Raw genomic sequence first — 14,504 nt, forward strand, 5'->3', positions numbered from 1 at the left:
ATGATGATCTATAAGCACTGTACTAAAACACTCACATGTTGAAACTCCTTTGTACAACTACTTAAGGATAATTTTGAAAAAGAAAAAGCAATGAAGTAAAAGCTGGGGCTGCAGCTTAATGGTAAAGCAGTTCCATAGCATGCACATAGCCACAGGTGCATCTCTGGCAAGGAGGAGGGGGTGAAGGAGAAGAGAAGGTAAAGGAGGAGGAGGAAAGGGAAGAGGGAAGAAGGAGAGGAGGGCAGCTAAATTCATTCTAGGTACAAGCTACAAAATCTGTGGTCATTTCCATGATTCTGTATACAAGTTCAATTCTCTTGTATTTGCACTTAAAACGGTCATTGCACAATATAAAGATGGATGGTAAAACTCGTTCCAATAATAATGCATTTTAGTTTTTCTTCTAACAGCAGTAAATAGCAAACAAGAACGCTGTGACAAGTCCAGAGAGAGAGACAGAGAGAGAGAGAGAGACAGACAGAAAGAGAGAAAGAGAGAGAGAGAGACAGAGAGAGACAGAGAGAGACAGAGAGAGAGAGAGAGCATGGAAGACAAAGTAAAGTTTTGTATTTAAGCACCTTCATTGGCATTGCTTTCAGCTTTCTGCATAAAGGGCCTTGTATTTTCTTTTTCACTGAGCCCTATAAATTATATAGCTGGCTCTGGGGGTAAATGAGTGCAGGAAATGCTCAGCTTTGCCCTTGCAACTCCCCAGTAAATTTTGCACCATGGGTTGATCCTAGGAATTATAAAATATTGCAGCTGGGAAGTCAAAGCATAGTAATGAGAGAGAGAGAAAGAGAGAGAGAAAGAGAGAGAGAGAGAGAGAGAGAGAGACAGAGACAGAGAGAGAGAGACAGAGAGAGAGAGAGAGAGAGACAGAGAGTTCTGCAATGTCCTCGCCCACCTTGGGGCAGCTGTTCTAGGCCCCATGAGATGAAAGCTGTTTTATGAATTAAAATATTCCTCCCTCCAACTTTCTTTCTTCCCTCCATGGCAGGACACCATTACCAGGGGAAATGAGGGCAGAAAAGCACGTCTTTAATTTAGAAATGAAACATTCACTGTGTAAAACTCTTATATTCTTTATATGTTATTAATAAAAGCATAGCTTAAGATTTCAAAGTACAAAAACTTAATAGCAAAACAGAGACAGATCCAGGTAGTTGTTATTTCTTCCTGCTGCTTTTAAACAAAAGAAAATATATTGAATATGACTGAATTGGAAAGGGAAACTTTACATTAATCTTCATAATTTCTACATTTCCATAAATATCTATGGCATTTTTTGCATCAGTAGTCCATCTTCCTTTTTTGGCCAGTCATGGGGCTTGAACTCGGAGCCTGGGCTGGTTTCTGTCCCTGAGCTGCTTCTGCTCAAGACTAGAGCTCTACCACTTGAGCCACAGCTCAACTTCTGGTTTTTGAGTGGTTAATTGGAGGTAAGAGTCTCATGGAGACTTTTCTGCCTGGGCTGGCTTTGATTCAGGATCATCAGATCTCACCCTCCTGAGTAGCTAGGAATTCAGAGCCACTGGCTCCCAGCTCATTCTCCCTTTTTTGCCAGTCCTGAGGCTTGAACTCAGGGCCTGAGCACTGTCCCTGAGCTTCTTCTGCTCAAGGCTAGCACTCTACCACTTGAGCCACAGAACCACTTCTGGCTTTTTCTGTGTATGTGGTACTGAAGAATGGAACCCAGGGCTTCATGCATGCTAGGCAAGCACTCTACCACTGAGCCACATTCCCAGCCCATCATCCTCCTTTTTTTGATGATCGCTTTTAGCACATCATTCTGATATGTGTGTATTTGTTAAGAGATCAGTGCAATTGGACAGAAGAATGGTGAGCAAACACAATCATTGCCTTCAATGTACACTGTGTACATACTGCAATATGTAACTTGTGGGTAGGAAGGATAAGGAGAAAATGTGGAGGAACAATGGAAGGGGTTCCATTGGCCAACCAGTATTACAGTCATAACCTGACATGGAATTGTAAACCCTTTGTACAACTACTTAATAACAACAATTTAAAATGCCATAAAATGAGATAAGTGAAGATTGCAATGTTTATATGAAAATTCAGTTTCACCCAATAAATCACCCCAAAGCAATGATATTTCCTAATAAGAGTTATTATAAACCAGTGTTAATTATTAAATCATTAGGGCTTCCCTGCTTGGTAATGTGCCCATCTGGAAGACATTACATCCATTGCCAATCTCTCTACAGGCAAACACTGACACCTGCATTCGCCTCCATTTCTGTTTCTTTTGCTTTTTGGGGGGCCCCAGACTCCAGTGCAACAGACATCACCTCACTCTGAACAGCTGTATCTTCTCAGCTTGGCAAGGCCAGGGAACCCAGGCCTGATAAACAGTGGAATCTGATGCCCCTCGGCATGTTTGGCTGAGGAGAATAGATTAACAGTGTAAGCTGCATTTTTGGAGACGTCAACTAGCCAGAGTGATAGATGGAATCCCAACGGGATCAACTCTGAATCTTATCTCATAAAGCGGATGAATTGGATTAGCAAAGGTGGAGTGAAACATGACTAAGTGAAAAGGGAATTCTTTTCCTCTTCCTCTTTTAATAGGCTTTCCTTTCATTTTCTCACCTTTCTGTTTTATTGCATTTTTTCCCTTGAGAGTTACCTATCACCCTTACACTTTGCAATCTTTGCTTTTAAGTCATCCTATTTGTGAAATGTAACCATTGGCGCGGGAAGAAAAAAAATTAATAAATTTGATAATCAGCAACATTGGCCTGATGTCCAAAGTACTTTGGTAGGAACGGAAATTGTTGTAAACATTTGGGGGGTTATTATAAACGTCTCTGAATGCTTGAAATATCAAGTAAAAATGAGTGGCTGCAAAGAAACATAGGTCCCATGGTTTCCCTTATTTGCCATAACTAGTATATGTCTTGGACAAGCAGGAAAGGTCAAAAGCTATGTACATATATGACCAGATAAGATAATGCAAGGCGAAATGAACCCCAAGATAGGGACATAAGTGTTTTTTTCTTTCTTGCTATTGTTTCTAACGTATTTATAATGTACCATGTGATTTTTTTTGTTTCTTTGTATGTTCCTCCCCCACGATGTACCCCTGTTTTCACTGTGTTTGATGTGGGTGTCCTGCATCTTGTATATACACTTCTCTAATTTGGGGAGGGGAAGGGAAAAAACAAAATGCTTAAATAGGGATACAGGTTGACTCATTGTAACAATGAGGGGTACAAGACACTATGTTGAAAAACGAACTTTACAATTTAGCTGGGGTTTGGGGGAGTGTAGTTGTAGAGGTGGAAGGGAAGGGATGATAGGGGAAAAACAAAGGAGGAAGTAACAATGCTTGATAGGAAATGTACTCATGACCTTGCTCATGTAACTGGAACCCCTCTGTACAGTATTTTTACAATAAAAACATATTTTTACAAAAAGCTGAAAAAATGAGTGGCTGTGTGATATTGTAGCAAAGCTCTTGAGAGATATTAAGTGCAGAGATCTAAGTGGAGAGACTGCATCTGGTGCAGTAAGTGGGGTCCATTTTGTGTAATATGTATATGAACATATACATGTACAGATAAACATGTACATGTACAGGTATGCGTGTATACATGTACATGCACACATAAATATATGTACAGAGATGTGCCTACTTGTACAATCATGCTATGTTTATGCATATACACGTACTCCACTATAGCTCAATGTGTTTTGTTATAGGAAAGAATTTTTTGCCAACATAATAAATAAACTGGGAAAATGCGGGGGCCTAATTCCAATTTGACATTTGCGTATACACAGTTCTAGCCCTAAAAAAGCAGAAAGTGCACCGAGCTGAAATGAGCCACACAGGAATATTTAAAATATTCTAGGAACCCATCCTAACTTGAACGATTGCCTCAGCCTACCGTGTGAGTGACAAGCCACATCCACCACATCTGGGGTTGAAACTTTTCCTCCCAATTTCAGATGACCCTCCATCCATCACTATACAATAATACATAAGGGGCAGCCCCGCCAGCTTCCATAAACAAGTATCAAGGGGAATTGCCATATTCCTATAGCATTTGTATTTACCTACTTTACATATATAAAACTATGTTGTTTTAATTGGCTCCCAGCTTTTGTTTACCATGTGTAATCGACATGTTTTTCATTGTTGTGGCCCAGTCCCATTTTTCTCAGGAACACTATGGCTTTTGTTACATAATTCTGTATAGTACCATGGTGTCTATGAACACATATCATGGTATAACAGGACTGGATTGTAGACATATGCACATGTCTACACACACACACACACACACACACACACACCTGCCAGTGGTTCTCATTTATCATCATGCCTAAGAATCACTACAGATTGCTGAGCATCACACTCAGAGTTTCTGAGTCAGGAGGTGCTCAGCTAGGCTGGGAATTTGCATCTGTAACAAGATCCCAGGTGACACTGGTATTGCTGGTTCAAGTGCCACGCTGTGAGAACCACTTCTAAAGCACTGCACAAGTGTACTCTGTAGTTCATTGCTGCATTGCTTATAATTGAGATCATGCTGAGCAGTACTATGCAGCAAATGAAAGGAGAGGTCAGTTTTGAAATTCTAGCATGGAAAATAATCCCTAAGACATGCATATTATTGGAACAAAGCAAGGTATAGATATAAAACTGTCATTTTACTGACTATGGATATTGTCTATGAATATATATTACATACATATGCATACATACACACACATATATATTTATATATATTAAATACATACCAAAGTGATTATAGAGTTTTGGGGTGGTACATGGACAAAAGGGCTTTGGGCATACATGTAATGTTTTAAGTTTTGTTTACCTAAAGGCCATCAACCTGTGTAATCAAATTTGAAAATGTTTAAAAAGAAAGGTGTGTATATTACCACAAATTCTTTTAAAAGCTATCCAAAATACAACCAACTATGCTTACATACTATTATTTTGCTCATGTATCTGTTCCCATTAGCAAATTCTATTCCAGTTTCAAGCAAAAATATGGATTGTGTTTTTATAATTTTAATGGCCAAAACTCTAACACAAATATTACGTTGTAATCCCTTCATTATTTATTAGCAATAAGTCTGTTTTTCAAATTTGCACCTAGGAAAACCACTGGGGCCTGTTTCTGGTATTCTACCTGGTCAACCTCTCATTTTTACTAGAATTTCTCATTATAACTCTTATCAATGAATACTGTTGAATTTAATTGGAGTTGAACAAAATGCTGACTATAGAACTTATAGAGTGCTCTTGTTTCTGGCATAATTGCCAAAGAACTGATCACATTTAGTGGGTGATTACCCCAAGTTCAACTGTTTGACTTTTATAGTCATTAAATCCTATCCTAACTCTAGCAACAGCTTTCCAGAAGTTAAATGCTTCATGTGCCTGGGTTTCAATATTCATTTTATTATTGTAAAAAAAACACATTAGATTATTTGTACAGACAAATATAGAGAAGAAAACAAAATGAATCTACTATCTGACAGTACAGATCTCCAAAAAGTAACTCAGCATTACGAAATTCACACTGTATAGAAATATACCCAAAAAACAATAATCCATTCTGTCTTATCTGCTCTCTCCTCAACCTAGAATTTTTTCCACCACTGTCTACATAGCTTACTTCAGATAATATTCAAATGTCACTCTTTTGTTAGGGCTGTCCTCACTGCTTTTTTTTTGTCAGTGATGGGGCTTGGAATCAGGGCCTGGGCACTGCCTCTGAGCTCTTTTACTCAAGGCTAGCACTCTACCACTTTGAGGTACAGAGCCACTTCCAATTTTCAGATAGTTAATTGGAATTAAGATTCTTCCATGCTTATTTCCTCTTCAGAGAAGTTTCTAAGTCTTTAACCCACTTATTTATTGGGCAGTTGTTTCTTTGAGGATTTTTTGTTGGGAGATTTAATTTTTTGAGTTCCAGGTATATTATAGATATGAGACCCTTGCCCGTTGTATGGCTAGTGAAGATCTTCTCCCAATCCGTGGGCTTTCTATTGATCTTGCTATCTATGTCCTTTGCCATGCAGAGGTTCTGCAATTTCATGCAATCCCAATTGTCCAACCTTTCTTTGATTTGTTGTGTTTCTGGGTCTCTATTAAGAAAATTTCGGCCGGTGCCAAGGAGACTTAGGGTTTTTCCTATTCCATCCTGTAATGTTTTCAGGGTGTCTGCTTTGACTCCGAGGTCTTTGATCCATTTGCTGTTGATTCTGATGCAGGGTGATATGTAAGGATCTAGCTTTAGTTTTCTACAAGTGATTAACCAACTTTGCCAGTACCGTTTACTGAAGAGGCTCTCAAAGGTCAGATAAAATGATGTTAAGCGAAATGAATACCAAGATAAGGACACAAGTGGTTTTTTTCTTTCTTGCTATTATTTCTAACGTATTTATAAGGTACCACGTGACTTTTTGTTGCTTTGTATGTCCATCCTCCACGGTATAACCCCTATTTTCACTGTATTTGATGTTGATATAATTTGTGGAAAGGAAGGGAAAAAAACAAATTGTTTAAATAGGGATGTGGGTGGACCCATTGCAACAATGAGATGTACAAGATGCTGTATCAAAAAACGAACTTTACAATTTAGGCTGGGGGGGGATGTAGTTGTAAAGATGGGAGGGGAGGGATGGTAGGGGGAAAACAAAGGAGGAGGCAACAAATGCTTGATAAGAAATGTACTCATTACCTTGCTCGTATGATTGTAACTCCTCTGTACAGTATTTTCACCATTAAAAAAAAGTATAAAAAAAACTTTCTTGATCGTGAATAGGTCAAGAAACACAAACATATGAATAAACAGATATATAATTTTATTTTTACAAAAAGAGTCTCCCATGGACTTTTCTGCCTGGGCTGACTTCTAACAGTGATCCTCAGATCTCAGCCTCCTGAGCCACCTACATCTGGCAATGTTGATGCTTTTAAGACATCTTTGAGTCAGACTCACACATCTCTTCTTACCATTTTCATGTTTGGTTATATTTAACCAATATATTGCTAGTCTTTAATGCCAACAGAACTTGACTTTATCCCCTTCTCTATACAATTCAAGTATATGTAAAGTTAAGAGCTTTTTTTGCCAGTCCTAGGGCTTGAACTCAGGGCCTGGGTGCTGTCCCTGAGCCTCTTTGCTCAAGGCTAGTGCTCTACCACTTGAGTCACAGCACTGCTTCCAGCTTTTTCTGAGTCATATATTGGAGTCTCATGGACTTTTCTGCCCCCGCTAGCTTCAAACAGCAGTCCTCAAATCTCAGCCTCCAGATTAGCTAGGATTACAGGTGTGAGTAATTGCCCAGATGCCTGGCTAGCACACTATTCTTAAATTTTATCCCTTGATTCCTTTGAAGGAATTAGCATTATTCAATTTATTCAGTTAAGATTCCTCCAGAGCCTCCAAAAGAGGTGGCAGATCCAGGGGCCAGATTCAGCCCCCCCAAACAGGTATTATCTTGAGAGCATGTGGACTGATGTATACACTCAATTATTGAATTAAATGTTTCCATGTTTGCTGTAGTTCCTTCTTCACCAAACCTAAACCTGGATTTCTCCCAAGTGTTGAGTTCATTTTTGTCTATTTTGACTCCGTACGAACATTGGTGGTGATATTTTTGCTAAGGGCTATTTCAGTACTTTCTCTTTTTTTGCCAGTCATGGTGCCTGAACTCTGGGGTGGGCACTGTCCCTCAGCTCTTTAGCTCAAGACTAGTGCTCTACCACTTGAGCCACAGCACCACTTCCAGCTTTTTCTGCTTATGTGGTGCTGAGGAATCGAACCCAGGGCCTCATGCATGCAAGGCAAGCACTCTACCACTGAGCCACCTTCCCAGCCCTTATTTCAGTACTTTCTATTGCATTATTGGGGCTACAAAATAATAGGCTATTTGTTCTTTTGCACGGACTTATTGATGTATTGATGCAGCTTCATTCTAGTGCATGTTATAATCACTATTTTGAAAAGTCTTAGGGGCTATGCTTCTATTACTAGGAAAATTCGTGTGTAAATTCACATTTTAGGGTTATTATGGTTGTATCATCCTAACAGCATGATTATAATTCTTGGTAGTTCCCTTCTGTTTATGTATTTGATTATTTTATGTTTTCTACGACATAGTTTCTAGTTCAATAGTTTGCTATTTAAATATATTTCATAATGCCAAATTTGGTGATGTTGGTATACTTAAATCCCATCATAAGGACTATTGGGAACAGTTGGGTTTGGTTGTGGTGATGCATTTTTGAACACAGCACAGGCCACTACATGTACTGAGTTCTTATGATGCTCCAATCAACATGGGCAAGGTTTGAATATATGAATATCTTCAAGCACCTACTATCAAATGAAGGGAAAGGTCTATCACTAGACAATCCTATTTTTCAAGGCCAAAACAAGAATTTTAACCAATGCAAAGCTCTCTAAAGTGTACTTGTTTACATTGAAATATCTTTGAAGCCAGGCACTGGTGGCTCACATCTGTAATGCTAGCTACTCAGGAGGCTGAAATCTAAGGATTGTAGTTTGAAGCCAGCTCAGACAGGAAAGCCTGTGAGACTCCTCTCCAGTTAACCACCAGAAAACCAGAAGTGATGCTGTGGCTCAGTGGAAGAGTGCTATGCTCACCTTAAGCAAAAAAGTTCAGGGACAGCATCCAGGCCCTGAAAGACAGACAGACAGAGAAGGAAGGAAGGAAGGAAGGAAGGAAGGAAGGAAGGAAGGAAGGAAGGAAGGAAGGAAGGAAGGAAGGAAGGAAGGAAGGAAGGAAGGAAGGAAGGAAGGGAGGGAGGGAGGGAAGGAGGGAGGGAGGGAAGGAGGGAAGGAGGGAAAGATGTTTAAAATTCATACTGGATTTATGGAAGTACATTTGTAAAGGGGTCTGGGCAGAGGGATTATATCTCCATATGTCTACACTAATGGGTAGAAGACATAATTCATATGATCAGTTGGGCTGTGAGGTAGGCAACATGTGGTTCTGAAGACCAGTAACCTCAATATCACCTGGACAATGATTGGGACCCTCACCAAACCTACTGAATCAGGAACACTACAAGTAGACTCTAGAGTTTTTGACCATCCCTCCAGGTTCTTCTGCTGCATGCTAAAGTTAACACCCGCTAGTTTGCCCAGGATAACTATTGTCAACCCCATTTGCACATTATAATCCCTACTCTTTTTCCTAGAAAAGATACCCATACCCCAGCCTCTGCCCCAAACCTATTAAGGTACAACCTCCAGAATGCAGTCCTCAATGTAACGATTTTTTGTAAAAGCTCTGCAGGTGATTCAAATATGCAAATAAGGAACTGTTTATATTCAAGTTACCTCATCCCTAACTCATCCCTCCTGTGTATTCTAATTTCTTCACCTCTCACCACTATGAGCATAAGATACAATTTGTCTTGAATTTTTCCAGACTGTACTTGCAAAAAATAAACTTTATAGAGCTTATAAATTATGACTGCACTAAAGGACAAAAATAGTTTTAATCACAAGTGCCCTGAAAATTCCAGGACAAATGATTACTAAGAGAGAATGAGTGTTAACCTCTTCTTCAGGATTAAGTCTTGTAATCAGATAAGCTTGACAGCATTCTTCTAGAATGTGGGAGGGTTGCCTCAGTTGGGACATGAAAATTGCTGCAATTACAAAGCACTTTTGGTTATTATTTTTGTTGTAAAAGGATTTCATTATCACCATTGCAAAGATAAATAGTGGCCTTTTTTTTTCCGAGTTGGCATCTTGCAATAGTTTGGTGAATGCCAACCTTTCCCTTTCCAGAAAGTATTGAGTTCGAACAGCTGTGACTCCTATCAAGGGATTCAGCAAGATGCCTTAGCCATCTGCTGGCTTCCTGCAGGTAACCTCCTGCCACCACATCTATCAGCCTAGAGCAGACAAGCAGAAAGCAGCTTCTAAAATCTGCCGTCCATCTTGAGACCTTCTTCACTGGCCCTTCTTTTTCTTCCATAATTATCTTAAAGCTAATAGAGAGAATCCACACACCGTTATAACAGTGAATAACTGTCCTATTTGCCCAAAACTGACTGAAGCAAATCTTGAGATATGAAATTGTCAGTGCTAAACGTGAAATGGCTCCAGGCAGCACAGACAAAGTGAGCAACCTCACCTTTACCCAACCAAGTGGGACCTCTTTTGCGTTTGCTTCCCTGTTCAGAGCTTAATGGTTCCCAGACTTGACACCCTGCTGAGAAATTTGGTTGTTAAATTTTGTTAAAATGTAAATTGCTGAGTCCAAGCCCGAGAGGTTCGGATTCAGTGGATGGAGTCAGATAATGTCCATTCATCACAAGTAGGGGTCCATGTTGCCAGTCCAGGTACCACACTATATTGAGTATTTTACAGAAAAAGAAAAACACTAATTTCCTCTTACTGCAAAGCTCTAACAGCCCCTTTCATATAGCTCAAGGTATTCAAAAATCACATGAGCAGCAGTAATGTTCAGTTCAGACCCTGGAACACATTAGGTGATTAACAAATGCTTATTTGGGTCCACTGAGCCATGTCTGGGTAATAGATAATGACCTCAAAAATTAAAATTTACTATCATTTCTGTTCTAGCAATTAGATGGACAGATAGATGAAAGGAAGGAAGGAAGGAAGGAAGGAAAGAAGGAAGGAAGGAAGGAAGGAAGGAAGGAAGGAAGGAAGGAAGGAAGGAAGGAAGGAAGGAAGGAAGGAAGGGAGGAAGGAAGGAAGGAAGGGAGGGAGGGAGGGAGGGAGGGAGGGAGGCAAGAGAGAGGGAGGGAGGGAGGGAGGGAGGGAGGGAGGGAGGGAGGGAGGAAGGAGAGGAAGGTAAACTTGTCTCATTCATCTACTCCCACAGCATCTTCAAGATGCAGCTCATCTTAAGTCAGAGATGTTGCATTTCAAAATCCTTAAATGGGCATACCATTCAATATAGCAACTCTTCCACTTGTAGGAATTTACCCTAAAGAGTCTCAGATTTAGACCAAGATCAAGACTTAGCCACAAAATTTGTGTGAACTCTTGAACCTCAGAGGGTGTTTTAAATGTCCATTGGGGAAAAGTTTAATAAATCATGGTGCTTTTATTTGGGGGAATAGATGTAGGATGATTTCCAAGAGTTTGTAATAAGTAGGGAAAATATTCATGTTACCCTGTTCACGTTAGAACTGTTGGGCAAGTTCAGGTTCAATTTAAACTTTAAAATATTTCTAGTTGCTGGGCTTCAGTGAGTCACGACTGTAATCCTGGCTACTCAGGAGGCTGAGACCTGAGGATTGTGGTTCAAAGCTAGCCCAGGCAGGAAAGTTGGTGAGACTCTCATCTCCAATGAACCACCAGAAAATTGAAGTGGAGCTGTGGCTCAAGTAGTAGAGCGCTCGCCTTGAGCTGAAGAGCTGAGGGACAGCGCCCAAGCCCAGAGTTCAGGCCCATGACTGACAAGAAACAAATTATACGGAAGGTAAGTTGTAGCAGTAGTCAACAAAATTATTAGCCATGGCTACTTTTCAATGATGATATTCACTTGTTAATTTTCTCAATTTTTACAAGAAATGTATACTATTTTTCTTTTTATTTTTTATACACTACCTTTTAATTCAAGGTAAAAAACAATTGATTTTTTTTTAAGGGAGGGCCAGTGCATCAAGTTAAATTAATGAAATCACTCCCTAACTTCCCATCTCCCATTGCCAAGGCTCTATGCCAAGCTCTTGATGCTCACTTCTCTTGAGCTCTTATCCAGGTAGTTCCCAGAGAGCACCCCACTCACACCTTGTCTCTCCAATCCGATCAATCCTGATAATCATTCTGTGCTTTCTATCACCAGCCCTGCAGTCAACCCGATGGCTCTTCTGGGTGGGAAACTACATTCACAAATACCTCACAGGGAGCAAATCCGATCCTTATAGGCATCAGTCCATGGCTTCACCACTCATGGGAATCCTATAATACTGCAGGGTTTCACAGTGGACAGCACTTTTATTTCCCCCTGACACTGTCCAGAACACTGTTAGCTGCCTCTGTAGTCAGCCTTCAGAGACTCTGGGGGGGGGGGGTGGTCTGTAGCAGGCTCTCCAGTTTTCTCAGCTAGATCAAGAAGTGGATATCTTAAAACACATGGTAGCTAAGTGTCGCAGTGCAGCAAACTCTTCAAACTTTGTTGAGGATTTAACTTCAGCTCTCTTAGCAAACTTTCTCAATCTCATTGCAAATGTTTTGAAGTAAACCCTTTCTTAACTACATTCCTTTCCCCTCTACCCTAAAGATCCAAGATCACAAGCCTAGCCAAAGGACACACAGAGAGCAGCTTGCTTGGAGGATACAATAATGAACCCTTCTGTGCCAGAGAATCAGCAGGACCTGGACACCATCCAACATGCTGAGCCTCGCCTACCTCCAGGCTGTCTCCACCTCCCACAATATCTTCTTTCCATATCAGAAGCAATCCTCTCACTAGTAAAATGCATGAGGGCATGACGTAACCACTCTAGCATACTTCTGTCATGCTTTCAGTCTTGCCAAGAGTGGTTTTACCTAGACCATCTCATAAGATTCTCACATTTTTTACCCAGTGGGAAGATTGCATTGTTCAACACTGGGTAAGAAATGTAAGAATCACATTTATTGCCTGCAAGCAATAAACTGGGTTCCACTCCCAGCTCTATAATTTATTACTCTTTAGTCTTTGGCAAGTTAGTCACCTCTCTGACCTTTCTGTTTCCTCTTCTGTAAAATGGGCCCGTAATACCAAGCTTCCAGAACTACTGTGATGATTAGGGAAAACAGAGTTCAAGTACTTGGGACATTAACGGCTTTCCAAGGAAGAGTGGTTGTACAGAACAATGATCATGTCAGTTTCATAGAAGTCTTTCCAATTAGGAATGGAAAAGGTTGAAAATTATTATCACCACAGCCATTTGAGAATGAGCTCTTGGAATTCAACTTCTCTGTTCTTCACTCTCTCTCACTACTGTCACTGGCTAAGTTTAGGCTCTCCTGTCCTTCTCTCAATCCATTTGCAGAAGTCCTAACTAGTCCAAGTGGCCCCAATTTGACCCCTCTTTAAGCTGTGATCTCTTTTTTTGTCAGTCATGGGGCCTGAACCTTGGGCCTGGGTGCTGTCCCTGAGCTCTTCAGCTCAAGGCTAGTGCTCTACCAATTGAGCCATAGCACCACTTCCGGCTTTTTCTACTTAGGTGATGCTGAGGAATGGAACCCAGGGCCTCATGCATGCAAGGCAAGCACTCTACCACTGAGCCACCTTCCCAGCCCAAAGCTGTGATCTTTAAGAATCAGACTAAGGAAGTGAAACTGAACTTTCTGCCTCCTGATTCCCAGCATAATCGACAAGGCCTACATCTACTTCTTCCCCATATCCACTCTCATCATGCCCTCTGCTCTCTATAGCACCCATACAGCTTGTGCTCCAGCAATTTTGATCCTCTCATGGTCCATTCCTGAACCATGCACTGTTTGCTCTGTTATCTTTGCATCACTCACTCATACTTCCTGATTGTCCCAACCTTTCTGCTTTACCTAGACATTTTTTTTTCCTTCCCAAAGCCTACTCAAACATTACTTTCATTGTTAATCCAATCTTGACTCCTCCAGGTTTAATTAATCCCAGGCAGGGACTCTCAGAATGTATTGTACCCAGTATCAGCCCTGTAAATGACAGGGTGTAAGTCTCTCTCTCAGCTCCTCAAAAACAACATTTAGTAATAGCTAAGATTTACTGACTACCTACTATAAACCAGACTCTCTTCTAAGCATTTTATGTCCATTATCTCATTTCATCTTTACAACAGTCCTAGAGAATAATCAATGCTAACATTTCCATTTTACAGGTAATTAAAATGAGGCTTCCAGACTCGCCTGAAGTCATGAGTCATTCACAATCACACCAGGATTTTAAAAATCAAATGGTACACTTCAACATTCACACCCTTAACTACTACATCATACCATGTTATGTAGCCTACCACCAAACTCAGTACCTGATACGTTATACTACTTGTATTAGCCATCTCTGTGTAACAAATCATCTTTAAATCTAGGTGCATAGCCAGGTACTGGGGGATCACATCTATAACCCCAGGTACTCAGGAGTCTGAGACCTAAGGGTCACAGTTCAAAGCCAGCCCAGGCAGGAAAGTCCATCAGACTTTTATCTCCAATAAACTACTCAGAAAAATCCCGGAGTAGAGCTGTGGCTCAAGTGGTATAGCACTAGCCTTAAGCCAAAGAAGCTCAGGGACAGCGCCCAGGTCCTGAGTTCAAGCTCCAAGACTGGCACAAAAAATATCTGGTTGTATATAACAGTAAACAGTTACTATCTCATTATAACTTTGGGTTAGGAATTTGGGAAGAGATCATTGAGTGGTTCTGTCTCAGGGTTTCTCAGGAGGTTACAGTCAAGATGTTCACCTGGGCCACAGGCATCTGATGGCTTAGTTACATTAGAGGATCTGTTTCCCAGAT

General features: G+C 40.6%; 1 protein-coding gene across 1 annotated transcript in view; it reads right to left on the reverse strand.

Moving 5' to 3' along the window:
- Nucleotides 1-14,504, reverse strand: part of Phex (phosphate regulating endopeptidase homolog X-linked) — a 209,091-nt gene that overhangs the window by 29,896 nt on the left and 164,691 nt on the right. The gene's annotated exons all lie outside the window — the stretch shown is intronic.

The sequence above is a fragment of the Dipodomys spectabilis genome, unplaced genomic scaffold (genome assembly GCF_019054845.1).
Source record: "Dipodomys spectabilis isolate Male_0828 unplaced genomic scaffold, ASM1905484v1 ptg000526l, whole genome shotgun sequence".
Taxonomy (NCBI): Eukaryota; Metazoa; Chordata; class Mammalia; order Rodentia; family Heteromyidae; genus Dipodomys; species Dipodomys spectabilis.